At 39.1% G+C, this 27,596-nt stretch overlaps 2 long non-coding RNA genes across 3 annotated transcripts; one reads left to right on the forward strand and one right to left on the reverse strand.

Moving 5' to 3' along the window:
* Positions 1–8,401: 8,401 nt before the first annotated feature.
* On the reverse strand, positions 8,402–16,564 carry CLLU1-AS1 (CLLU1 antisense RNA 1). The gene is made up of 4 exons (XR_013400706.1): positions 16,511–16,564; positions 10,875–10,964; positions 9,316–9,490; positions 8,402–8,775 (listed from the first exon to the last, which is right to left on the reverse strand). It is a non-coding gene; the product is annotated as a CLLU1 antisense RNA 1 (long non-coding RNA).
* On the forward strand, positions 9,840–19,280 carry CLLU1 (chronic lymphocytic leukemia up-regulated 1). 2 transcript variants are annotated; one of them, NR_145994.2, is given in 3 exon segments: positions 9,840–10,161; positions 13,761–14,330; positions 17,320–19,266. It is a non-coding gene; the product is annotated as a chronic lymphocytic leukemia up-regulated 1 (long non-coding RNA).
* Positions 19,281–27,596: the final 8,316 nt, after the last annotated feature.

Consider the following 27,596-nt stretch of genomic DNA (forward strand, 5'->3'; position numbering starts at 1 on the left):
CCTGCTTCCTTTTAAAGAAACTGAATTTAGTCTAAAATAATGTAAGAAAAAAATCTGGAAGCAGAGAGGAAATAAGAGACATATCCAGGAATTTTAAGCAGAATGAGGTCATAGGAAACTGTTGTTTTCCTGCATCTTTTTATTTTTTATTTTTAAGCAGGAAAATTCCACCCAAGAAACCGATCAGTTGATCTTGCACCTGTGCTCCTGTGTCTGGCACTTATCTGGGTCAAGTTGGGAGGGCAGACCCTGGTCCTGGAAATAGGCAACCAACCCTGCCACTGGGACACACAGCACGTACAGCCATTCTTATCGCCAGACATCCTCACCCAGCATCCGTCAGGGAGCAGGTTCCATGCCATTTAGGCAGCATACCAGATGGACGAAATCACACAGGGCTGTCTGACCGAACTGCCTTGCCCTTCACACATCCATCTCCCAGGCCCAGATCCTTGAGGTACCTCCCCCTTGATGTTCTTGTAAATGTATTGAATATGATTTGCTTTCAGAAGGGTTAAGAGAGCAGGCTTTGAATTCAGATGGCCTGGACTCTACTCTTATTGGAACGTTTCTAGGCATGTGGCTTAGGATAAATTACATAACCTCTCTGTGCCTCAGTTTACTCATCTGTAAATGGAAGATGCTAGCAATACCTACTTCATAGGGTTCCTGGGAGGATTACATGAGATAACACATGTAAAGCACAGTGCCTGGTCTTCTCAAGTGCTACAGAATAGGTAAATGGTGGTGAGATATCATCTCTCAGGGTTCTAGCCTCTTCTCTTGCACCACTTTAGGACAAGCCCTGACTTCAGAGTTGCACTGGCCAGTTGCTATATAGCTAGAAATCCTGGTCTGGTGATGATTCTGTCCCACCACTGCCCACTGAAAAACACTGGGTACAGAATTTTTCACCATGCACTACCACAGGTGAGTACACCTAGGCTATGAGTGGCCCTCAGCCCACCTCATCATGGGCCTTTGTTATAATAAATATGTATTAATTGTGTTTTTTTTTAAATAGAGGAAAGTCCTGATGTTAGTTGTCTCGAAGTCAGACACCCAAGGAGAAGCACAGGTTTTCAGATTAATTCATCGCTTGATTCTTACCCCTGAAGTCATATCTTTGGGTCTCTGGTTCTCACATTGTAAATTTCAGTGATTCTTTTTCTATACGACCATGTCATTCCTATCCTGTGTAATATGGGGAAACTGAGGTATGAATGGCATCATTCAAAAAGCACCTGCAATTTTCTTTGCCAAGCACTTACAGCTTTTTATCATGCTGCTTTCAAAAAGCCATTGAAAAATTGTTGCATATATTTTACAGATGAGGAAATGAATATTCAAATGCATTAGGTATCTTGTCCAAGTTCTTACAGCCAGAAAATGGAGAAATGAATTTGAATTACAGATCTTCTACTTCTTGGCTTATGCTCTTTTCATGACACTGGGGAATTAATGTCTGAACAAGCATGCCTTCGTGTTTCAACTATTTATCAAATACCTCTTTTCTACTAAGATCTTGCACTCACTCAGTGGGATCCCCTAAAGCCTGCTGATTATTTGTCCTTTGGTGTTTATCACTCTCTGTGGGACCTTACTCTCCTATGGTAAAGTTTTATTGTTATTAAAAAGTATTATTTGACAATAAATGTAGAAATCCTACAGATCATACTCAACAACATGTCTAATGTCAGCACACAATGTCTAACAATCATTTATGAATTCTTTATTTCAAACATGAGCAATAACTTAATTAAGGAAGGTATTTTTAATAAATTGACTTTTTTTGACATAGCCATATTTCAAGTGGCTCCATTGTTTCACTGTTTTCTTTCTCTTTTCTTTTTTCTTTTTCTTTTTTTTTTTTTTTTTTTTGAGACAGGGTCTTACTCTGTTGCCCAGGCTGGAGTGTAGTGGCACCATCACAGCTCACTACAGCCTCGACCTCCCTGGGCTCAAGCGATTCTCCCATCTCAGCCTCCCAAGTAGCTGGGAGTATAGGTGTGTACCATCATGCCAGGCTAATTTTTCGTATTTTGTAGAGACGGGATTTTGCCAGGTTGCCCGGGCTGGTCTCGAACTCCTGGGTGTTCCCCTGACGTTAGCCTCCCAAATTGCTGGGATTATAGGCATGAGCCTCAAGTGGCTACTTTTTAGGGTTGAAATTTATATTGACTGTCAACTAGCTTCTCTAGTTAGTATATGGGATCTGCTAACTAATTTCTATTACCATCCAATTTGTCAACATTTGTTGAAATATAACTGTCCTCAATTTTCTTGTGTCAACATTGAATAAATTTTCAAACTAAATTTGGTTTATTACTTAATGTCTTATTCTTTAGTAGAGTTAATAATATTTCTTAACCCTTTGCCTTCCACAAATGAATGACCTGTTTGTGATGGCTATCTCTTTTTTCCCTTAGCCTGTCACAGATATTACGGATAAAAATTGGCATGGCTGGGCAAAAACAATGAAAGAAATACACTTGCCTGGGAAAACTGGGGAGGGGGAAATGAATATAATTCAAAATAGCATGTATTGATTGAACACTGTTGGAATATATGTCCTGTTGGAAATGTAAAAGTGACATATGCTCTCTTCCTGGGTCTCAGACTTTTAGGATCTAGTTGAGGGAACTGGACTTATACACAAAATACAATTCAGCAACATTATGAGCTAGAAAATCCATGAGCTAAAGTCTTTGGCAAAGACATTAGGTATTATGAGGAGTCAGGAAAAGGAGAAATTACTGTGGGCTGGAATGGTCTGGGAACATGAGATGGGGGAATTGGCGTGTTACTGGAGAAAGGATGAGGTTCAAAGAGATGAAAAAAAAGGAGAGAAGGAAGAAAAGAAATGAGGAAAAACAGGTTGCCAGAAAGAACAAGGAAGAAGAGAGGCAGGTGAGCAGTGGATTTTGCCCTCGGGAAGGTAATATAACTAGAGGCGGCAGTTTCTAACAGGCCATGATGAATAAGATCCACTTTAGCCCTCATTGGTATGTGCAGAAATTCAAATTTGGAAATTCAAGCTTTCATGACAGTAAATACATGTTTGGAAAAAAAAAAAAAATAGCCGGTAAACATTTACATCAGCTCTTTTTCCTAAAGAGAAACCTATTCCATGCTATGACATATTTGTCACAATTCTGGTTTCCAAATACTTGCTCTACTTTTCCAAGCCACAAGAGGAAACATTTTCTCTGCCAACACTCTCTGACCTTAACCAGTTTCTCCACTACGTCTACTCTTAAGCTCTCCTTAGAGCTGTGTATCTCGGCTTTATGTAAACCTCCTAGATGATGTACTTACAGAGAGATTCAGGCAACTCAGCATCTACTTTTTCATGAACTTTACCAGGAAAGACATTTCTAACAGGAGAGCATGAATAGAAATGGACTTTTCCCCAGTCTCTGTTGGCTTCTGATGGTGGTCACTCGATAAAAAGTGTGTAAAGATCATGAACAGATTATTTTGTTTCCTTGGGGTCCCTAAAAATTTCGAGGTATCTGTATTAGCACAGGAAGATTTAAATTGATTTCTCAACACATTCAGGTTTCTAATGAGCTTTATTAAGATAAATTTCCTCCAGCATTCCGAAGTTCATATATTACAGAATACAAAATAAAGCAGAAAATTAGAGTACCTGGCTAAAAATGAGAGCAGGGTTCTGTCTCATTTTGGAAAGTCACCGAGAGAGTAATAATACCATTAATCATAAAATGTTATCATTAGTTAATTATTAGATGTGTTTTTGTATGCCAGTCACATAATATATACCCTTATATGTACCACCTACATTTCTAGATGTGAATGTGAGGGAATTATAGTAGTATCTACCTCATATGATTGCTGGATGATTTAAATGAGCTGTTATCTCAAAAACTTGGTACAGAGAGCAGAAACTTTTAGTTATTAAGATTCTTACTATTCCAATGTTTGAATAAAACAGTGATCTGCTAAGAAATCCCAATAATATTTTGATACATCAGAACCTTCTGGCATTAGATGTTTCTAATCTAATATCTTCATATTAATTTTTTTATGTTTTGATTATCTACTTTCAGTAGTAAATGTGTTTCTAAACACTGGATGCATTTTTAACTAAATGTGTTTTGTACCACATTTTGACAACTTTTGTTTTAACTATGATTCAGCTTATAACAAAACAAAACAATGCATCTTCTCTCCACTGTTAATAAGGTTAATGAAAAGTTGACTTATGAAAAATATCCTAATTTATGCACGTTCTCATTGTTTTCCTTGCTAAGGACATTAGTACTTGATGATTCTGTAACAAAGAATTATCATGGGATGAAACTTTGATACAAATATCTTCAGTCAATACAATGTGCTTGATTTTACCTAGATGAGATTTTTCTTTTCTTCTTTCTTTTTTGAGACAGAGTTTTGCTATGTTACCCAGGCTAGCATCAAAACCCTGGCCCCTGGCCTCAAGTGATCCTCTCACCTTGGCCTCCCAAAGTGCTGGGTATTACAGGTGTGAGTCACTGAATCCAGCCTCACTTAGATGGCTTTCTTAGTGAATTATTTTATCTGGTTCTAAAACTTTTTGACAATACTCTCAAATATTTATGGATTTTATAGCATAATTTATGGATTACATAAATCATTATGAATTTCATAAATGATTTTGTGGTATTGCCACGGATCATCACCATTATACAAGATGTATAACATAACCATGGTTTAATATATTTTCATAAATTATAGACTAAACAAAGGCTGGTCACGACCAGGGCGTGCATGTATTTTATATGTGTGGTGCCTTTTGGAATATGCCAGGCCTCCCGTGAAAAAATCAGTCAGTGCTTATCTCATAGGACCAACGGCCCGACATTCCTGAAGTCACTACCACACTTTGCACTTACCTCCATGTGGAAATAGATAGCCACTGTTAAATTCTGGTGAGAATGACACGTCTGAAATCTCTCAGCTTCACAACCCCTATTACAGCCCTCAGAGAATCTTCTCACATAGCACCAAACAACAACTTTAGGAAGTGATGTTCCTAGAATGAATCAGTTTCTAAAATTAAAAATGAAAACAATGACGAGGAGATGGGAGGGTCAGGGAGGAAAGGCTGAAGCTACTAAAAGACAAAAGACAGTATAACCTCTTATGAGGATGGTCCAGACACTCAGGGAAATGCAGGAAGAAATAAAAGATAGGAATTTGAACCACACTGTGATGGCTAACTTTATGTGTCGACCCAACCGATCTATGGGACACCCAGATAGCTTGGAAAGCACTATTTCTGGGTGCATCTGTGAGGGTGGTTTTGGAAGAGATCAACACTTGAGTCAGTAGACTGGGTAAAGCAGATGGTCCTCACCAATGTGGGTGCACATTGTTTAATCTGTTGAGTGCCTGGATAGAACAAAAAAGGCAGAAGGGTGAATTCCTTTTCTGTTCTTAAGCTGGGACATCCATCCTTTCCTGCCATCAGACATGAGAGATTTGGATTCTTGGGCCTTTGGTCTCTAGGATTGACACCGGTGGCCACCTCTGGTTTCAGGTCTTTAGCCCCAGATTGTTAAGTTGCACCATCAGCTTCCTTGGTTCTCGGGCCTTAAGACTCAGGCTAAAATACACCACCAGCTTCCCTAGTTCTCCAGCATAGGGACAGCAAATCATGAAACCTTCTGCCTTCGTAATCATATAAGTCAGTTCCCATAAAAAATATGTGCTTATATATCTATAGCTTTCCTTTTGGTTCTGTTTCTCCAAAGAACCTTAATGTACACACTATACGACCTAACCCATAGTAATGATAATCTTAGGCAGGTTAGAATAAGATGATGGTATTCTCAGTATCTGGGGGGTATGAGCTGGAGTGATGAACCACCCCAGTGAGCCTAGGACTGAAGGTATTTCTGAAATGTGGAATATTTGGTGTCAAGACCAGGAAATAATATAGCCATATGGAAAACAAATAGAACTACCATATGATTCAGCAACCCAACCACTGGGAATTTACCCAAAGGAAAAGAAACCAGTAATAAAAGAGAATCTGTACTCCCATGTTTATTGCAGCACTATTCTCAATAGCCAAGATACAGACTCAACCTAGGTGATCAGATGAATGGACAAAGAAAATGTGGCATATGTACACCATGAAATACTTATCAGCTATAAAAAAGAATTAGCCAAAGCAGTGGTGTGTGCCTGTCATCCCAGCTCCATGGGAGGCTGAGGTGGGAGGATCTCTTGAGGCCAGAAGTTTGAGACCAGCCTGGGCAACGTAAGACTCGGTCTCTAAAAAAACATTAAAAATAGGCCTTCCTTAAAAAAAGAATAAAATCCTGTGATTCACGACAACACAGATGGGACGGAGGACATTAATATTAAGTGAAATTAGCCAGGAACAGCAAGTTAAACCCCACATATTCTCATTTATATGCGGAAGCTAGAAAAAGTTGATCTCATAGAAGTAAAAAGTAGAACAGACGATACCGGAGACTAGAAAAGGCAGGGAGAAGGAAGGGAGAGGGAAAGATTTGTTAACAGACACATAAACAAAATTACAATTAGATGGAGGAAATTAATTCCAGCATCCCGTAGCACTATAGGATGACTATAGTTAATAATGATACATTAATTAGTCTCAAATAGCTAGAAGGAGGATATTGAATATTCCCAACACACGAAAAAAAATGATAATGTATGAGATGATGTACATTTTTAGTATTCGAAAATTATAAGTTTTAATAGGTTTGATTTTCCTCTCTATAATCTATGTTTTCTTCCTTTATTCCCTCAGTTAACAAATAAATAAAAAGGATAATAAATGTAAAAATAAAATAAAAACTGAATTAGTGTTCCATGCAAACCTGGATGAACTGGTCACTCTACGTCTGCCCATCTAGATGGCTGGTAAAACTTTCCCAGGCTCCACGCCAAGTTCTTCCACTGCTCACTGGAACTTCCCTAGTCAGGTTGGGCAAATACTAATTTGCAGCAACGGTGAATTTATCACTGACGTTTCTTCAGTTCCCCTCTTTGGCATCTGCTTCTTCTTTTCTGTAATGCTGTTTGTTGAAATGCCCAACATTCTTTTTCTTCCCTAGAGCTATTCAGGGTGACCTTTCTTTTCACATTTTCCCATGCCACTTCCATTATGTCAAAATAAAACAGTCCTGTGTGAACACTGCTCATGACCTTGTTTCCTGCCATGTGAAGATAGGATCGCCTGCTCTTCCTTCTCTTCCTTTTTTTTTTTTTTTTTTTAGAGACAGGATCTGTCTCTGTCACCCAGACTGGAGTGCAGTGGCACAGTCATAGCTTGCTGCAGCCTCGAACTCCTGGACCCAAGCGATCCTCTCGCCTCAGCCTCCTGAGTAGCTGGGACTACAGGTGCGCACCACCATGCCTTCCTAATCTTTTATATATATATATACATACACACACACACACACACACACACACATATATATATATAGAGAGAGAGAGAGAGATGGGGTCTTGCTGTGTCACCCAGGCTGAAGATCAGCTGCTCTTTCTAATGTGTGGTTAGATAAGAAGATCTATCTCCCAGGGGATAAAATACTACCTGGAATAAAGGTATCTTTAAAATAATCACAGAGAAGAAAACATTTTTATAGTATGACAGAGGCAGAGAAAACAGAGAACATTTGTTAAGGCGGGACTTTCACCACTCCCAGTACAATCATCTGTCTGTTACCTGCATACCTTACACGGGTTGGCACTGCTGGGGGTACAAAGTAGATGCCAAACTTCACAATGGTTAGATTCATGTTTAAACAGCTATTGGATCAAACCTTTGTGAAAGTTTCCAGCTTTTTTCTGTTCCAAATATGTATCCATTATAAAAGAACCTCAAGAGCACAATTGCCAAGATAGTCTATGTCCGTGAGTATTTCAATGTCTCTCATGAAATCTGTTCCCATCATTACTCAAGATATTATATGAACAGTATTCCACACAAACTAGTCACTCAATAATGATTGATTGGCCAATGGAGGGTCATTATCTAATGCACTACAATCTTTTATGCAAGGGGCCCACAGGAATCAGTATGATCCCATAGGAATCCTTTTCTTTTCCTTTGAGAAAGAAACAGATAGTGGCTTGTATTAGATTTCCTGTGTGTGTTGTGAGGGGGAAAGATATAAAAAGAAACTTGATCAGAGCATAAATGTGAGCCCATGGGATAGGAAAGAATGACGGAATAAAGGAGGAAAACATAGATTATAGACAGGAAAATCAAACCTATTAAAACTCATATTTTTCGAATACTAGACATGTACATTCATTTGAACAAAAGGATGCTGTAAAGCAAGATTTCTCTGTTCTTCCCAGCACTAGCATGCCCAAACTACCTTAGGAAATGAATAGCAGAGTCAAAAGCACCTGAAATTTAAAACAAAAACCAATTTACATTTTATTTAAGAAAAGCAAACAGATGGGACTGCTAATAATGTCAAAGTCTAGTTTACAAAGAGAAAAACAAATCTGGAACCTTAAGTCAAATGAGTTCAAAATAAAAAGCAAACCAATAAACAGAAACCAACATAGACAGAAGTTCCTACCATCTCCCTCAGCCTGTGAAATTCTAGAACTTCTCTTTCCTTCTCCCCTTCTTCTTCTCTCACCTGGAAGATGAGCAGAGTGAACCCTCAGGGGTTGTCAGTTCCCCAGATGGCACCACATTCATAAACCACAAACTCCAGGAGAATGTAGGAAGCTTAGCCAAGGCCAAAGTTCTCTTTGGATCTTCCATATGGGCTTCAAGACAAAAGAAAAAAAAAAGTTTGCTTGAGAATATCTTCATATCTATTAGTTTGAACCATGCAAAATTATAGTTTTTATAGGTAAAATGAGTGTATATTGGCAATTTCAAATGATTGACCCTAATACATTACGCTTTGGGGTATAGAAATATTCAGATCTTAAATATACACAGTTAAATACAAAATCAGGTATATTCCTGTTTCCATAATTAAAGCAAAGAGTGTTTCCTTTGGTCACTACTCCCTCTGACAAGAGGTGTGAACCAAATTCAGAGGCCGGAAAGGTCCAGGTCTGGGTCATTTCTCCATGCCTCACTTGTCCTGCTGTCTTGGTCGGTCATCGTGTTAAGCTGTCTCATAAAACATTTGCTATGGCTTGACTTTCTCCTGATAGGGTGACTTTCCATCCTTGGCACTTCGTTGGCCTTCTTGGTATGCTTTATGCACTGGTTCTTGTTTCCAAATTGGCATTATTGTTGTTATGATTCCTGCTGCTTTCCCACATTTCCCATCTTTCTTCTGATCTCTCTCTCGCCTGTACATTTCTTACATTTTCTCCTGTGCTTCCTTCTTCCCATAATCATTGCCCAAGCGTGTCTTCTTTCTTCTCCTTGGCACATTTCCTTTGTCCACTCTCACATATGCAGAGATGGCTCTTGGTTTTCCTCCTGAAATCTCATAGTTTGGAGGTAAACTTGTTAGCAAGGCCACTAAGAGAACAAAAGGGAAACAAACGGGAAACCAAGTCACTATCTCTCTCATTTCCTGGTTTCTAGAAATAAGACCCAAAGAACTCACTGTCTCAGCACTTTCAGCTCAGGCCACACTAGGGTGATCAAACTGAGCTTCTGAGTGCTGATCAAAACCTATAAAACCAAGTAGACCATCTACAAATCTTCACTGGTAATACCATAAAGAATGAAAAGGTCACTAATTGGTAAGACTATATGTGTGATAATTAAATTTAGGTATCAACCTGGCTAGGTTAAAGGATGACCAGGTACCTGGTAAAACATTATTCTGGGTGTGTCTATAAGAGTGTTTTGGGAAGAGATTAGCATTTGAATTGGTGAACTTAGTAAAGCAGATGGCTCTCACCAATAAGGGCAGGCATCATCTAATCTGTCGAAGGCCTGAATAAAACAAAAAGGTAGAGGAAAGGAAAATTTGCTTCTTCTCTTCTTGGTCTAGCATATCATCTTCTCCTGCCCTTGGATATTAGTGCTCCTGGTTAGTGGGCCTTCAGACTTAAACCAGGATTTACCCCTTTGGCTTTCCTGGTTCTCAGTTCTTTGGACTTGGACTGAATTACACTGCCAGCTTTCCTGGTTCTCCAGCTTGCAGATGGCAGATCGTGGGACTTCTTGGCCTCCATAATTGTGTGAGCCAATTTCCATTTAATTTACATATCCAGTCATGCATTGCTTAACAATGGAGATATGTTTCTGAGAAATGCATTGTTGAGTGATTTCATCATTGTGCAAACATCATAGAGTGTAATTACACAAACCTAGACAGCATAGACTACTATACACCTAGGCTACATAGTGTAGTCTGTAACATAATGATAAGTATGTATATATCTAACCATATCTAAATGTAGAAAAGGTACAGTAAAAATATGGTATAATCTTATGGGATCACCATCATATATGCAATCCTTTGTAGACTGAAATGCCATTGTGTAGTGCATAGTTGTATGTGCACGCACACACACACACACACACACATACATACACACACATCCTATTGGTTCTTTTTGTCAGAAGAGCCCTAAAACAATATGTTATACATTTATATTGACTCTGTTTCAAAATTTATGGTTTTGGTGAAACATATGTGGAGATGGGGTATAGGCATCTGAACTGGGATAGTGTCCTGCTAAAGAATGGATGGGAGGCATCATTTGGGACAAACCCAGGATATCAGCTTATAGGTATCAAGAGCTCAACAAGAGCACTTTATGGCAAAACCCCCCACAAGATCTCTCAGAAGTTGTGAAAAATGTTTCTGCTAAAAGTTTCTTTATGACAGATGATGTTTATGGATAAAATAGGGATTAGCAGGATTCTTTAAATACTTTCAAACACTGACTTTCATTTCTACCAGGCAGTGGGGCCCCAAGCGCAGGGCCGTGGGAAGTGCTAGTCTGAGAGATATTAGGCTGCACTGTCTGTAGAGAATCTGAAAAAATAATAGAGTCAACTGAAATGTAGTTTGGTATCATTATTGCCATGCATCATAATTCTAAATCATACTAGTGGTCAAATACTCTGCCCTGAAAAAAACCTTTTCTTGGTTTGCATTCTAAATAATTGTTGTGGTCACCACTGAGCTTTCAAATATATAAATAGTTTAAAGTTTGCACATTTTTATTATCTGTTCCTTAACAAACATTGAAACTGACATGAAAATTATTATGGGAAACATCCAGGTATACAGTCCCTGACTCGTAAGGACTCAGGTAAATACTTAGGGTAGTTCATGGCCCTAGTCTCTGGGGTACCACATGTTTCTTCTTCAAATCACAGATTCAAAATCAAGAATAATAACACAGTGATTGTATAGACAAAATAACTGAACCAAAATTTCTTGCTTCTGTCATTCTGTTGAAACACTTAGAGTTTTTACTAGTGCTTCAAATTCTGAACAGTAAAACAGAGTGTGAATGTCATGTTGGAATATTTTTGGCTTTTTAGACACAAATTTTAAGTATGTGAAATATTTTTACAAGACTAAGTAACATCATTGAAATTACAGCTTTCTTCTTTTTAAAACTGGTATTTGTTTTAAAACGGAAGAGTAAATCAAGAAAAATATAATTGTTACTGATTATTACAAGGTTATTACTGAAAAAGAAATGTATGGAATAGAGGAGGAAGGGGTTAACACACGATCTGGCCTGGGTGTTGAACATACCAATAAGCCACTGCTTCCAGGGAATGCCTAAGACAGAGCTGGCTCGGCGTGTTGGGTCACGGCATGTAAGGAAACTGCTGGGCTACATGCCACCGTCCTCAGTTGTCCAGATAAATAACCCCATAGCCCCTGGGGAAATAATAATCTTTAATTATGATATAGCTGACACCATTCAAAGCACTACACTAAGTCCTTTATGTGAATTAACTTTCTTCAAATTTATTTTTCACAAATAACCCAAATATGTATACCATTATTATCCTACTTTACAGAAGGAGAAACTGAGCTCCTAAAGTTAAATACCTAACCCAAGTTAAGACTGCTAGTCACCCTAGGCTATTAACTCAGGCAGTCTAACTCAGGTATGATAGCATTATGCTGCTGTCTCCAGCTTTGACTATGCCTGAATTATAGCATCATACATCTAACTAAAAAGCTAAAGGAATTAAAATGAGCCATAGGACTCAATTTAATAAAAGGAGAGAAAATATTGGGGTTAAGTGATAATGCAGAGTTTTAAATATTTTTGTGAAAGGGCCAGAGATTATTACCAGTGTGACAAAAAAATTAAAAGGTTGGGGGAAGAAGAAAAAAAAAGAGGGAGGTCTGAGAAACAGAAATATCAGAGGAAGGAAATAAAGGAGGGTGAGACTAAATTCTCTTTTAGCATCCAGATTCCACAGATTCCACAAATCACATTTCTTTTTTTACCAACTAAGGAAAAATAACACTTGACCTAACATTTCATTGCAGTTGGCTAAAGGATGCTAGAAAAACTGTATTTCAGTGGTTTGCTCTAACTTCTTCAGGAATAAAGAAAAGTGACAAAAAGATCAGAGAAGAGAAGAAAGGAAACTATCAGAAAAATACAGAATTGGAGGAGGATATGACATATTTGGGTTTAAGGTAAAATTTTATATTGTAATCTTAAGTATCTTGATACTTCATTTTGGTCCCTGGAACAGCAGCATCAGAATCTGCTGAGGGCTTGTTAAAAAGGCAGAATCTCAGGTCCTACCGCAGACTCACTGAATCAGAATCTATGTACTGACAAGAGGCCCCGGGATTCATATGCACAGTAGAGCTGGAGAAGTTGCGTTGTAGCCTGTGATTGTTTTCTGTAACTTAGTATTTCTGAGTTTTCCCAAGGAAGAAAAGCCAGGCCTCAGCTTCTGACAGACTTGTGTTTCTCCTTTACTTACTAGCTGCATGACTCCTGAGCAAGGAAATCAATCTTTATGTGCCTCAGTTTCCTCATCTATAAACTGGGGACTATAATCATCATCTCCCAGACTTGTTTTGAGGATGCTCAATAAATGCTCCTTTCATTCCTCCATTTACAAACTTGCCGCAGACAATTCTGCTAGCAGCCTTTGTGCTATTATCTGTTTTCTAAACTTAGTAATTGAGTGTTATCTGGAGACTAAACTCTGAAATAAATAAGCTGATTATTTATTTATTTTCTCAAAACAACAGAATATGATTTAGCAAATTACCTCTTAAGATATTATTTTGCACTTCTATATTCTCCTACCCTGAGTTGATGTGTGAGCAATATGTCACTTCCGCAAAGCCAGGTATATATACATTACGGACAGGTAAGTAAAAACATATTATTTATTCTAGGTTTTTGTCCAAGAGTTTTAAATTTCAACTGTTGTGCATGTGTTGGTAACGTAAAACAAATTCAGTACGGTAGTATTCAGTACAGTATTTAAGCCCCTGTACTTAAGCATATTTCTTGTACCAGTGAAGTTACGTGAAAACCAAGTTTGTGTGATATATTGTAGATGAAAGTAAATTAGTCTTTATGTTCCCCACAAATTGAAATGCATTTCAAAAACTCTGTGTTGTGTATGTGTGTGTGTGTGAGAGAGAGAGACAGAGAGAGTGTGTGTGTGTATGTGAGAGAGAGAGTGTGTGTGTGTGTGTATGTGAGAGAGAGAGAGAGAGAGACACTTTGGTTGCCTCCATAAGCTGGCTGCTATGATTAATAAGACCAAGTTTTCCAAAGAAAATGAGATCATAACAAAAGCCCTCTTTATGCCTATCTTTTATCAGGGGCAAAAAGGAAAGAGACAAAACAGCGTGAGATGATGAGACCAAGTGATGAAAATTCATTCACAATGATTACTTTCAAGAGTAATTTCTCTTGGGTAATTCAGCAGCCTGTTACTATGGCTCTCTGGAGTGATAGCTAATGTAAATGAAGCCACTAAAAGTGGATTATCCTGACAAGAATATACTCAACCAATAATGCAACAGAAATCCATTCAAAGCATTTGGGAAAAATTCAAAAGAATAAATATTCTTTTTTTTTTTTTTTTTAAGTTAATGACCTATGATCCATTTCTTCCCTAACAAGCAGCAAGCACTTAAAAATATCCAGCCAGGATGAAATGGAAACCCACCTGACTTGTTAATATTTTTGTTTGGTTCCAGGGACTCAGATTCTAAGCCAAATTCTTTGAGTGATCTTGGCAAATATCTCGAATTATTTTTGCCAACTTTTCTTTATCTTGGAAAAAAAAATATTTCATGAATGGGTGTCACGGGACCCAAAATTGATTAATTTTTAAAAACCTTTCTTGCAGATACGTATGACACCCTAAAAAATTTATCAGAAACAAAGTAAGTACTGTGTAGTGTGAAAAATTCTTAAAGGACATCCTCTTTTACAAACTCACAAAAACAGCCTTTGGAATACCCACATGAAGTAGCTGTTGTTTTTGCTTTCTATATACCTACATCTTGGCTATTATGAAAAGACTGGTTTTTGGCCAGGTGTGGTGGCTCATGCCTGTAACCCCAGCACTTTGGGAGGTCAAGGGGGGCAGATCATCTGAGATCAGGAGTTTGAAACCAGCCTTGTCAACATGGTGAAACCTAGTCTTTACTAAAAATAACAAAAGTTAGCCAGGCGTGGTGACAGGCGCCTGTAGTCCCAGCTACTCGGGAAGCTAAGGCAGGAGAGTCACTTGAACTCAGCAGTCAGAGGTTGCAGCGAGCTGAGATCATGCTACTGCACTCCAGCCTTGCGACAGAGCAAGATTCTATCTCAAAAAAAAAGAAAAGAAAAAAAAAAGACTGTTTTTTCCAACAGCTATTCCCACCCCTCTGCATGGAAATATTCACCCAATCAATTGTTTTCCTAGTTTGGGTAAAGGCCTTCTGGGCAGGACTGGAGTGGGACACACAGAGGAGCAGCTGCAAACTATGTTTAGAAGCATGTCTGGGAAATGTCATGCCAGAAAAGACATATTCAAAGGTAGGCTTTGCATGAACGGAAAAGGAGGGTAATTCTATGTAGAGCAGAGCCTCTTATTTGGAGTGAGAGAAGCAGAAGTGGGGAAGCCATGGGAATTATGCTTTTCATTAGCCAAATTTGCAGGTAGGAGGATTGGCTAAGAAAAGGGAAGTCATCTTGGCTGAGGCTCATGAAACCAGGTGTAAAGAAAGCGGACTAGATCAATTTCATCCATTACAGGAAGAGGAGCCGTGAGAGATAATCCAGAAATTGTTGGGATTTGATGGTAGACGGTATTTTGGGACTATTCCATTTGAAATGAGAAGGCACCTGACATTCTTTGAATTCCTTTCAAGCAAAAGATTAAACTCACCCATGAGTTGACTCAGAAAAACATACAAAGTATTGTTGCTCTGCTCAAAGTTTTATCTAACTCATTCTCACTTCTTATTTCATGATGAAATGACATAAAAGAGGTGTTTTTTGTTTGTTTGTTTGTTTGTTTTCTGGACCCAAGGCAAGGCAGCTACCTGGTCAGAGCTGTTTTATTTGTCTATGCTGTGGGGAGAAAATGGTTAACTGACTATGGAAGGCAGCCATTAAGATGTTCCCATGTGAGTGAACTTTCCAGGGTTCCCAGCTTCTGCATCCTTCCCCGTCCCTCATTTCCATTGTTGGTGATGACAAGGTCTCTCCCATCAGCCTCATGGAGTTCTCTCTCATTTATTAAAATTTGCTTTCAGGAAAAATTTTGAAAATGTGCCGATAATGCCTGATTGGCCCTTTATCCTAAAGACTTAAACTGGAGGAAGGAAGCTAAACTGAGAAATTTTGCAAATCATTGAGCCAAAAATGTATTAATATCAAGATCTATCATTTATTGACTAGTATGTGGCAGGCAGTGCCCTTTTATTTAGGCAGGGAGGGTTGGTTGGGGGGAGTGGGGTTCACACCTCTTAAAGAGGTGCTATCTTCTCCTATATAAATCATGTAAGTCAAGAGAATAAGAAGTTGTCTTTGGTTGGTTGTATTCAGGACATTAGAGTATGCAGTAGAAGATCCCAAGAGATCTTCAGATCATTTTAGGGTAAGAAATGCCAATACCGCCGGGCACGGTGGCTCATGCCTGTAATATCAGCACTTTGGGAGGCTGAGGCGGGTGGCTCATGAGGTCAGGAGATCGAGACCATCCTGGCTAACACGGTGAAACCCCATCTGTACTAAAAATACAAAAAATTAGCCTGGCATGGTGGCGGGCGCCTATAGTCCCAGCTACTCGGGAGGCTGAGGCAGGAGAATGGCGTGAACCCGGGAGGCAGAGCTTGCAGTGAGCCAAGATAGTGTCACTGCACTCCAGCCTGGGGGACAGAGTGAGACTCCATCAAAAAAAAAAAAAAAAAAGCCAATACCAGTAGAAATAGAGCCAAATCACAAACATAAGCTAAACAAATGTTGGCAGTGTAGCCTGGTGGTTAAGAGAGCAGACTCTTAACTAGAACCCTGCATTCCATGTCCTCACTCCAGACCCTCACTGTGGGTTTCTAATTTAACCCCTGTTGCTTACCAGTGGCAGTCTTAAGGCATTCCTTAAGTTGGTTGTGTCTCAATTTGTTCATCTGTGAAGGGATACGATGACAGTAGTGTCTACTTTATAGGATTACTGTGAGCATTAAATGAGTTAATAATGTATTTGTAAAGTGCTTAAAATGCTGCTCCAAAAGAGTTTGTTAAACACTTAAGAACTGATTTACTTGCATGTAGACTGACAGTTCTCAATAACTGGAAATGACCAAGCATAGGCCCTGGAATATAAGCAGATTTCCATGAAGGCAAAAATGTCAATTTCTTTTGTTCAGTCCTGTGCCCAGATCAATACCTAGTGATCACACTCAAGAGATATTGTTGAATGAATCAATGAACCTACCAAGGTAGTTACATAAAAGAGTTCTGCATGAGTAGAAATCTGGGCAAAGTGACCTCCAAGGAAATTTCCACTTTTAGATTCTGTGATTTCCTTAAGGAACTGAAAATTGGTGTGATACAATATAAAAAATGTGCCTATATGATTTGAGAAAAACTTATTTTCTTTCCCTCTTTTTTCCTTCCTTTCTTCCTTCCTTCATTCCCGCCTTCCTTTCTTCTTCCTTCTCTCTTTTTTTTCATTCTTTCTTTTCTTTTTCTTTATTTCTGTCTTTCTTTCTGTCTTTCTTTCTCTTTCTTTTTCTTTCTTCCTTTCTTTTTTCCTTTTAAGAAGAACATGTCTGTTAGATGAATGCCTTTTTCTAGTTAAAAGGTTAAACAGGAAAGTGAAGCACAATTATCAAGGGTCTCCAGTCATCCCCACATGTTCCTAATCATTATCTTCTTTTACAGTTTCATATCTCCAGGCTTTTCATTGGGTCAGGTTGGCATTTCACTGCCCTTTGTGTGTGTGACAAGTGAAAATAGGGAAAGAAAAGAAACTCAAGTGAAGAAAACCAGAATCTGTGCAGCAGATCCGAGATGTTTCAGCTGCTTCCCACGTACCTGCCTCATCAAGCCCCAGCATCCATCTCCTTGCTCATCTTACACCCCGTGTGCAGGACAGGCCCACTATTCGTTTATCAGAACAAAGCCTCTCCCCCTATTCTGGTTCACCCTTCACTTAGCCAGATATACAAGAATATCTGCCCAGATGACCTGTCTCACCTGGGAGCTCAGAGGAGCTCAGATTCCATTACTATCACACCAATGACAGATCTCCCAGCAACAATCACAGAAAAGACTAACTGCCCCCAAAATCTCCCTTCCAAAACACAGTTCTCCTCATTCTCCCAAGAAACCGGAATGTGACTGCTCACTTCTCTAAGGACCTGAAAACAATTGGCCATTTCAGTTATTTAAATCAACTTTAAAAATTTCAACCCCCAAAATATTAAACCATTTTGGTTGGAATGATAAAATAACTAACTTGCTGACAGTTGCTTGGACTATTTGCAGAATGGAAAAAAATACTTCTAATCAGGTCAAATCACTCTGCCTTTGGGATTCTAAATTTACTCATATTCTCAAAGAAATATATTCAGTCATAGTAGGGAAAATAGGATTATTCCTTTAGCTCAATAAGCAACCAGAAGTTCTTTCTTCAAATCTTGACATTTAATCAATTAGAAATTGATTTTCTGGAAAACTGTTTCCTATGAAACTATCTCTGCCTGCAGGATTTTTCTTTTACAATCCAGACTATAGAAGGAAATTCGCAACCTGGACTTTCACCTCCAATGGTCAGAGTTTCACTGACCAATTCCCACCTCTGCCTTACACCTAACAGAAGTTTTTGCCTCTGTTTTCTCTTCACATACTCCAACAGTTACAAATGGTTGTTATTATTAGGCATCTTTTATTTTGTGACCCCTGATTATATGGTCCACTAAATTTTGACCTAATCACAAAAGATTGGTAAAATTTTTTAACATATTAATAATATTTTATGTGTCAATATCTTAGCATGTATCGATTAAGACAGAGGTCTTAACATTCTCTTTTTGAAAAAGAATATTAAGATTCAGAGATATTAAGAGATTCTCCCAGGATTACAGTTAGGTAACAGAGCTGGATTTTAGTCCAGGTCCATCTACAACTCTAACATATGTATACCCTTTTTATAACATGGCACGAATTCAGCGTAAAGGGGTCTTCAGTCATCTAAGTCAGGGGTCAGCAAACTTTTGCTAAAAAGGACTAAAAAGAATATTTCAGGCTTTGTGGACCCTGTGGTCTCTATCACAACTGTTCAAATCACCATGTAGTGTAAAAGGAGCTATAAACAATATAAACTAACCAATGTGATTATTTTATGGAATTTTTAAAAACTCTTTATTTACAAAAGCAGCTGGCAGGTCAGATCTCACTTATGGGTCATAGTTCTCTGACCTCTGACCTGATAAAATCTTATATTTGTGGACAACATTTAGACTGTGACCTGCTGCGTAAGAATGAGAAGCTCTGTCAACTGAAGATCAAGGCTGGAGCTATGAAAGCAAAGAGCTGCCTGGTGTTAATGATAAGAGGGATAGTTAAAGTTAGAAGATTCCAACTGTAAGAAGCACAGAGAATAACGACCATAGACTCCTGAACAAGAATGTCTGGACTTCTGGCTTGGGTACTCTGGTTGTATGGTCTTGGCCATGTTACCTAATCTCCCCAGGCCTCCTTTTTCTTATCATTAAATGAAGATAATAAAAGTATTTTCCTCAGAGAGCTGTAAGAATAAAATGAGCTAACACATGTCAAGTACATAGAATAGGGCCAAGCCTATATTAATTTATCAATAAATGCCAGATACATATTAGTTCTTTATGTTTTTATTCATTATCATAGAATGTTTATCTACAGATTGGCATTGTAAGGATGGAGTTAAAATTTTATATATATGAAGGGAAACTATTCCTGTTACTATTGATCTGCATCACATTACCCCGAATTTGATGGCTTAAAGTAATAACATTCATTTTGCAAACAAATTTAAAATTTGAGGAGGGCTTGTCTGGGAAGACTCGTCTCTGGTCTATGTGGTATCAGCAGGGGGAGGCTTGATGGACTGGCACATGTACTTCCAGAATGGCCCACTTGCATACCTGCCAAGTTGGTGGTGGCTTTTGGCTGGGAGCTAAGCTAGGGCTGAGTGCTAGAGTTCCTGGGAGGTTCCTTGTGGCCTGAGCTTCCTCACAGCAAGGCAGCTGCGGTGCAACAGTGAGCATTTCAAGAGAGAGCTAGAATGACACTGTATTACTGTGTAAGACCTAGCCTGGGAATTAATGTAGCATCACTTCCATCCCATTCTATTTTTTAAAAGTGAGTTATTAAGGTCACCCTATATTCAAGGGTATAGGAATTAGACTTCATCTGTAATAAGAAAAGTGTTTTTAAAAATTGTAGACATGTTTAAAAATTCTGAAGTCCACTTACTGGTTACAAATTATTTATATATACATGCAAAATACACTCCTACACTCTCACCTTAGAAGACTCAGTAGCAGGTACAGATGAAGTCCTTCAGGTGAGATTTCTTATGTATTTATCCTCTCAATCTGAAGACTTGTAAACTAAGAGACAAGTTATTTGCAACCTACATACCCAATATTCAATGGTAAAATATATATAGGACAGCCACTATAGACACTCTTGTTTTAAATAGAGGAAAATCAGAGCACATGACAGTCATTGGCTCATAGTAACTCTGATATCCAGACAGCAAACACTGCAGGTCTCTTTGTAGGTCTCAGTCCTGCTGCCTGGATTCCCTACTGCTTCTTGGGTCTTCCCTCCAGGTTCTTGGTTCTTGGCCCTCTTTTCATTTAATACTATTTCTGTTCCTTTTAGCTCAAGCTGTCAAAATGTGTTTGTACAATTCTGTTTAAAATTCCGGGACTTCCTGTGATTCTTATTAGAGAATACTCCATTAGACAAAAATCTGTTTGACGTAAGTCATTCTCTACCCGAGATCCCTGTAAGGCTGTGATGGGACTACATAACCTTAAGATTACTAGAAGATTTATTGTTTAACTGAGAGAATCTGCCTAGCATATGCTTAGATCCTTAGAGGAACTCTGTTTCAAAGGGCTTATGAGACATTACCTTATATCTTTCTAAGGTCCAAACAAAAGGTCTTTGGCTTTTGAATTTGATCTTTGAGCTGATATCTTTTCTTAATTTGAGAATCCTCTGCTCTATGGAGAGACTGAGAAAGAGAAATAGTTTTATATTTGAGTGTAACATCAATTAATATTAAACATCTTGAATCTTTAATAGATTATCTTAAAATTTTCCTGAAAATGTAACAGTTCCTGTTTTTAAAATTCATTCTCCCCGCACACTTATTATATATGACTAAAAGAATCTCCCTGGCATTTTCAACATTCTGGTTGGAATTTTTCTTAGCCCAATCTACCAGTTTATTAGGTATATTTTGTATTTTCCATGTCACTGCAGGTGACAATCTTGCTAAACTTTCTGCCACTACATAACAAGGATTCCTTTCTCCAGTTTTCAGTAACAATCTACCAATAGCCTGCTCAAGGTCTACCAAGATTCTACTAAAAGTCTCTTTCAGCCCCTTCCAGCTTCTGTCCACCAACCAGTACCAGAAGCAATATCCATGTTTTAGATTTCATTATAGTGGCATCTAGTTTCGAGTTCTCAGAACCTGTTTTGATCACGTTTCACTGTTTCCAAAACATCCCAAAACAGTAGCTTAAGACAGTAATACTTATTTTGCTCACAGGCTGTACAGGAAGCATGGCTGGTAAGGTTTCAGGAAATATACAATCATAGTGGAAGGCAAACGATGTATGTCTTACATGGCGAGAGCAGGAGAAAGAGAAGGGGAAGGTGCCACACACTTTTTAAAAACCTAGATCTCATGAAAACTTACTCACTATCATGAGAATAGCAAAGAAGAAATCTGCCTCCATGGTCCAGTCACCTCCCACCAGACCCCTCCTCCCACACTGGGGATTACAATTCAACATGAGATTTGGGCAGGGACACAAATCCAGACCATATCAGTTGGCAAACCTTTTTTAAGAAAGTAATGACATCAACTCCTTGGGGATGTGGATTGGGAGAGAATATTGGAGAGGATCCAGGGAAAGTGAAGATATAAAGTTCTTTAAACATAAATAGATCTATCTTTTTAGGGAAGTAGAATATGTCATTTAGGATAGGGAAAGTTGAAGATGTTACTCTATTCAGCTTTAGGGAAACTCCAGCGTGCAACCCGAAGTCCTATGAATATTAGGCTTGTGGAAAGTGCTCCATTGGAAGAAGGCAGAAAATGTCCCGCTGCACAGGGATCAATATCTTCATGCCACGTCTTGCAAATGCAGACAGGGAGCTTGCTCTAAATTCGTGTTGCATTTTAGAAAGTTACAGAGAATATTTCTTTATATCTTCTTTATTTTTGCCTTTGATAGGAGATTGCCAGGGATTCAGTTATTATAATTTTACATTTATTCACCCTCTTCTGGGAGAATCTCATACCTTTTTTACCAGAGAGGCCAAGGTCACAATTAAGATTAGGGAGACAATACAGAGTCAAGACACCTGAATTTTGCCACACTAATCTTGGGCCACTTTAATTGGTGTTTCTGGGCCTCATTTTTATTACTATTATTATTAATTATTTTATTATTGTGTGTATAGGGGCTGGAAGATAGTGACTTCTATTAGAATTTATTCTTATAAACAATGCTGTGTGGCTCTTGGATTAAGAAGTAAATAGAAAACAAAGTGTCTTTGAACTGTTGTCTCTTCTGGGTCTTCCCAGAGTGCTACCATGGTGGGATTACATGGGTGAATTTCCTGTTTCTTTTTGTGACAGGTCTAGATTTTTGAAGTATCTAAACCATCTTTAGATCTAGGTTAATCTCCAAAAAGCAATATTGCCTGAAACATTCCACTTCTAAGGAAGTTTGCATTTCTCTGAGTGTCAGGGTCTGGTCTGTAACTCCTCGAGAGCAGGAATATGTCTTTGTATCTCCATAGTTCAGTGCCTTCCCTACAAGTGATCATTGAATGAAGAAAGGAATAAATTCCTTCTTGTCTAATACACATCAGAGACCTCTGACCCTCATTGGGTCCCCCTTCCCTGTTGATACCTCTCCATCTCCAGACATCCACATGGCCTCCTAGGGGTATGGGATTCTTCAGTCTTCTCCTGGTAGAAGCTCCTCGCCTGAAATTTTTCTGACCCACTCCCATTTCTAACCATCACAGGTTTAGATTTCCTGAAGCAAACATACAGACAGAGTTCGAGGTACAAGATGTTTAATAGGAATTGACGCTTGTGAAAGGAAGGGAGGAAGATGTCACATTGGGCTCAGTGAGAAGCCACACTGTGACACAATGAAAACCTCAGCCCACCCTGCACAGAGCTCAGGAATGAGTGTCACCTGTTAGAGCTGACCTGGGTCAGGTCAACATTGCTGGGTGTTTCTGCTTCTGCCTGGTTCAGTTGTCAGATGCAAGCTGTCCTGGGAAGGGTTTGACTGGACAAGATGGCTATCTGCAGATAAGATTAATCAGAAGGGCCTGACAGTGAAAAGTGGTTTGCTCATCTCACTACCCACAGCTGGTGGCAAGTCCTTCAAGAGGGAGCTGGACGATGCTTCTCCACCTCTACCACACCAAACAAAGCATTCCTTTCTTCTTTTTCTCCCTCTCACCCTTCCTCCTCCCGCCTTTCCCCCTCCCTTCCTCCTCCTCCTCCTCCTCCTCCTTCTTCTTCCTTTTCTTCCTCTTCTTTCTCCTTCCTCTTCTTCTTTAGAGACAGGGTCTTGCTTGGTTGCCCAGGCTGGAGTGCAGTGGCAAGATCATAGCTCACTGCAGCCTCAACCTCCTGTGTTTAAGCAATCCTCCCACCTTGGTCCCAAGTAGCTGGGACTACAGGCATATGCCACCATGCCCGACTAATTTTTTAATTTTTACTAGAGACAGTCTCACTATGTTGCCTGGGCTGGAGCACTTCTATTCATGGGTTTTGCCCCTCTGGAGCTGCGCTCTTCTCTTTGATAACATGAATATGGATTTCTATTTACCCCCTTCTGGCCATCTTAACTAATGGCCCAAAGGAAGGCCAGTGGTGAAGATGTTTCTCTACAGGGAAGTTTCTAAGGGCATCTCAGGCTACATATGTGAGTGTATTAATGGGAATACTGGGGATAATTGAATAGAATGTATGAAATTAGGATTGGCCTAAACTATCTGGCCCAAAGTTTATCCTAGTGACCCTAATAACATTTCCAGTAATGGTCTTCCCTGAGGTTATAGAATGAGCTACAAGAAAGAGTGATAGTACACAAATGAGAGGATTGGATCATCTTTTCTCTTGGTTCTATTCCTCTATGATTATTTGATTTTTTTTTTTTTGAGATGGAGTCTCACTCTGTCGATTATTTGATTTTTGTTTCAGATTTAGGCCAGTTTTCTTTCACTGAGCAGACCCACTTATATTGGAAACAGCCACACACCAAATTAGACCATTCACTGATACCCAGGCACACCCATTTTCACCACTCTGCTCTTGCCCATGCCACTGCCTCTGCATCCAAGGGATGCCCCCTTCTGTGGCAGTCTGTATGACATCTTTACTAAAAAGGCCTCCCTCAGTGCCCTTGGCTGTCTCACAGCCCTTCCCATGGCCTTCTCCACTAGACTGTGATGAACCCAGTGTCTGGAACAGTTAATGGCATGTTGTTAGTGTTGTCATTTTATTGTTAAGCCTTCTGCTGTCAGTGGTCGTTTCATATATTTGCATATTTGGGCTCTGCCTCTTTTTGGTATGCAGTGTGGACCCTATTGCACGGCTGTTGTGTTTCAGTGGCTTTGTCCTATGCCACCATCTATGCCACTTGCTCTGAATGCCTGGCATATTGGTAGGTGCTCAATACCAACTTGGAAAGTGAATGAATTTGTTTTCTCATTACCTTTTGAAATGCCTATGCAGATGTTCCTCGACTTACGATGGAGTTCATTCTGAAAAGCTCATCATAAGTTGAAGATATTATGTCAAAAATTCATTTTATTGTATTTTTTATTTTTTAATCTTTCTCTCTTTCCTTCCTTCCTTCCTTCCTTCCTTCCTTCCTTCCTTCCTTCCTTCCTTCCTTCCTTCCTTCCATCTTTCTTTCTTTTAGTAGAGACAACGTCTCACTACATTGCCTAGGCTGGTCTTGAACTCCTGGGCTAAAAGCAATCCTCCTGCTTTGCTCTGCCAAAGTACTGGTATTACAGGCATCAGCTACTGCACCTAGCTCAAAAATGCATTTAATACTCCAATAAACCCATCATAAAGTCAAACCATCAGAAGTCAGTGACTATCTGTATACATTAGGACTAAGTTAGAAGTTGGAGATGGTAAAGTTTCTAAATTAGTACAAGCACAGGAGCTCTTATTTCTGCCATTTTATGAAAGACATGTGAGTATTGGTGACCATCAGAAATGGGCTGGTAGAAACTTTAGGACCAGTCTGTCTTAGTCAGCTGGGCTGCTACAATAAAAAACCATGGACTGAGTGGCTTAAACAATGGACATTTACTTCTCACAGTTCTGGAAGATGGGAAGTCCAAGATTAAGAAGCCAGCATGGCTGGATTCTGCCGAGGGCTCTTTTTCTGGAATGCAGATGATCACCTTCTTGCTGTGTCCTCACATGGAAGAGAGAGCAAACTCTCTAGTCTCTCTTTCTCTTCTTAAAGGACAATAATCCCATTATGGGGGCCTCATGCCCATCACCTCATCTAAACCCAGATACTTCTTAAAGGCTCCAACTCCAAATACCATCACACTGAAGGTAAGGGTTTCTACATATAAACCTCAGAGGGACACAAACATTTGGTTCATAATAAGTGCGTTCTACAGGACTCCAGGTAGTGTGTTGGCTACCCTTCATCCCACACAGCTGCAACAATCCTAATCCACTGATATCAAGTCACCATATATTTGAAATTCACTCAGTTCCCAAGAAAATATCTGCTTTCATAATCATTTCTCAGCTAAAGAATGAAAGCTATGATAAGAAAGTCTAGCATTTAGTGCCAAACCAACTTGAATTAGGCCAGGACCCCTTAAATATTGTCACTATGAAATCTAAGGGCAGTATTTACATGCTTTTCCTTCATGATGACCTGTTAGATTTGGCTTCTTTATGCTGCAGTCAACTGAAAACATTCCATTGTTGGTAATCCCTTATGTTCTAACAAGTCTAGATTAGCAGATCTTGTTACTCCTTATTTTTGAAAATATTAAACTAAACAATAAGTGATCTTTCAGGGAAATTCTGCAAGGGAAGTGGCTTCTAGAGAACGCCTCTTCTCCAAAAGGCCTAGTTCTATTTCTGATATCTAATCAGTTCTGCTCCCTTTAAATAATTACTGAGACTAGTTTATTGTTTAAATGACCTCATTTGAAAGTGGGACTTTCCCCTTTGCCTTCTTCCCTTTTAATTTCTGTTTTTAATTAATGTAAATGTAGTCAGAACTGACAGTGTCGACCTTTCCTGTAACTGTGATTGCCACTTCTTGTGGGCATTCTGTACTCATTAAGAGTGATTCTCACAAGTTCTTTAAGAGTTTTGGAAGTGAAACCCCAACAAGAAGAGAGAATAGGACTCCCTGCATTCTATTTTGCCCTGCAGTGAAGATGCGCTGTTGAGTAATTTGTGTTAGACTCAGATATACCCAGATTCCCATCTTCCTAAGCCACATGACTTGGCTAAGTTACAACTCTTTATAAGCCTCAGTGCCTGCAACTGAATAAGAAAGTGGTAACCATCTCATGGGGCATTAGGTAAATGAGATAATACTTATGAAGTATGCAGCAGTCAGCCAAGAGCGTAACGAGTTCAATCAATGATATCCATTAATATTACATGTCAAATCACATCTGACTTCTATGATTCTACTGGGGAAAAGGATGCCGTTGGGGTGTCAAATATTTTAGCACTTACTTCCAAGTTCATTGGAGGGGTCTTTCCCTGAAGTTTACAAATGTGGAATACACCATTCAGGCAGGTTTTCTTCAGTAATGAAGGTCATTTCAGGGGCTCTCTACATTCTAGAATAATTTTTTTTACCCACTACAGACACATTTACTGGCAAGGCCCATGATAACAAAATGAAATTAATACAGGCTTTATAGTCAGAGACCTAGGCGACCTTGGGTAATTCATTAATATCTCTGAGCCTCTATTTTCTCAGCTTTGAAGGAGGCATAAGAATTGCTCTGAAGAATAATGATGGGCATAAAAGAGGATAAATGAGATAACTATGTAATATGCATTAGTTTAGCACAAAGCCATATAGAAAGGCACAATAAGAGAATCTATTATGTTTCATTTATTCCCACTGCTATGAACTGAATGTGTGTGTCTCCCGCCCACTGCAAATTCATATGATGAAGCCCTAATACACATTGTAAAGGTATTTGGAGGTGGGGCATTTGGGAGGGAACTAGGTTTAGATGAACTCATGAAGGTGGAGCCCCCATGATGAGATCAATGCCCTTATTTAACAAAAATCAGAAACAACAACAACAAAAAGGAAGACAACATGAAATCTCTCTCTCTGTCTTTCTCTTTCTCCCTCTCCCTCTCCCTTCATTCCCATCACCATGCGGCCATGAAAGAAAGGCCATGTGAGGACATAGCCAGAGCCCTCCTGAGAACCTGACCATGCTGGCACTCTGATCTCAGACTTCCAGCCTCCAGGACCATGAGAAATAAATGTTGGTTGTTCAAGCCACCCCGTCTATGGTATTTCAGTGTTGCAGTTTGAACTGAGATACCTATTAATAGGTGTTCCTTTCCTTCTCCCTCATTGTTATGGCACATTACCAGTGTTTGGTACCAAATACTAGTGGTAATTCTCCCTTAGTAGAAGACAATAGAGTAATGCTGAGTTGGTGTCAGCTACGGGAAACCTTTTGCCCAGAGAGAAAAATTAAGTCTCCTAACAGAAAGCTGGCACCTTCCCTTACTGGGCTTTAGCAAAAACCTGATTCCCATGGGTAAAGTGAGTAATTGCTAAAGGGAAACAGACCATGTGCGTTTACATAGTCAGAGATGTTTTATGGGATTAGGTGGGTGATGAAGAGTATCATTATAATAATTTTAT

This window comes from Macaca mulatta, chromosome 11, assembly GCF_049350105.2.
Source record: "Macaca mulatta isolate MMU2019108-1 chromosome 11, T2T-MMU8v2.0, whole genome shotgun sequence".
Lineage (NCBI taxonomy): Eukaryota > Metazoa > Chordata > Mammalia > Primates > Cercopithecidae > Macaca > Macaca mulatta.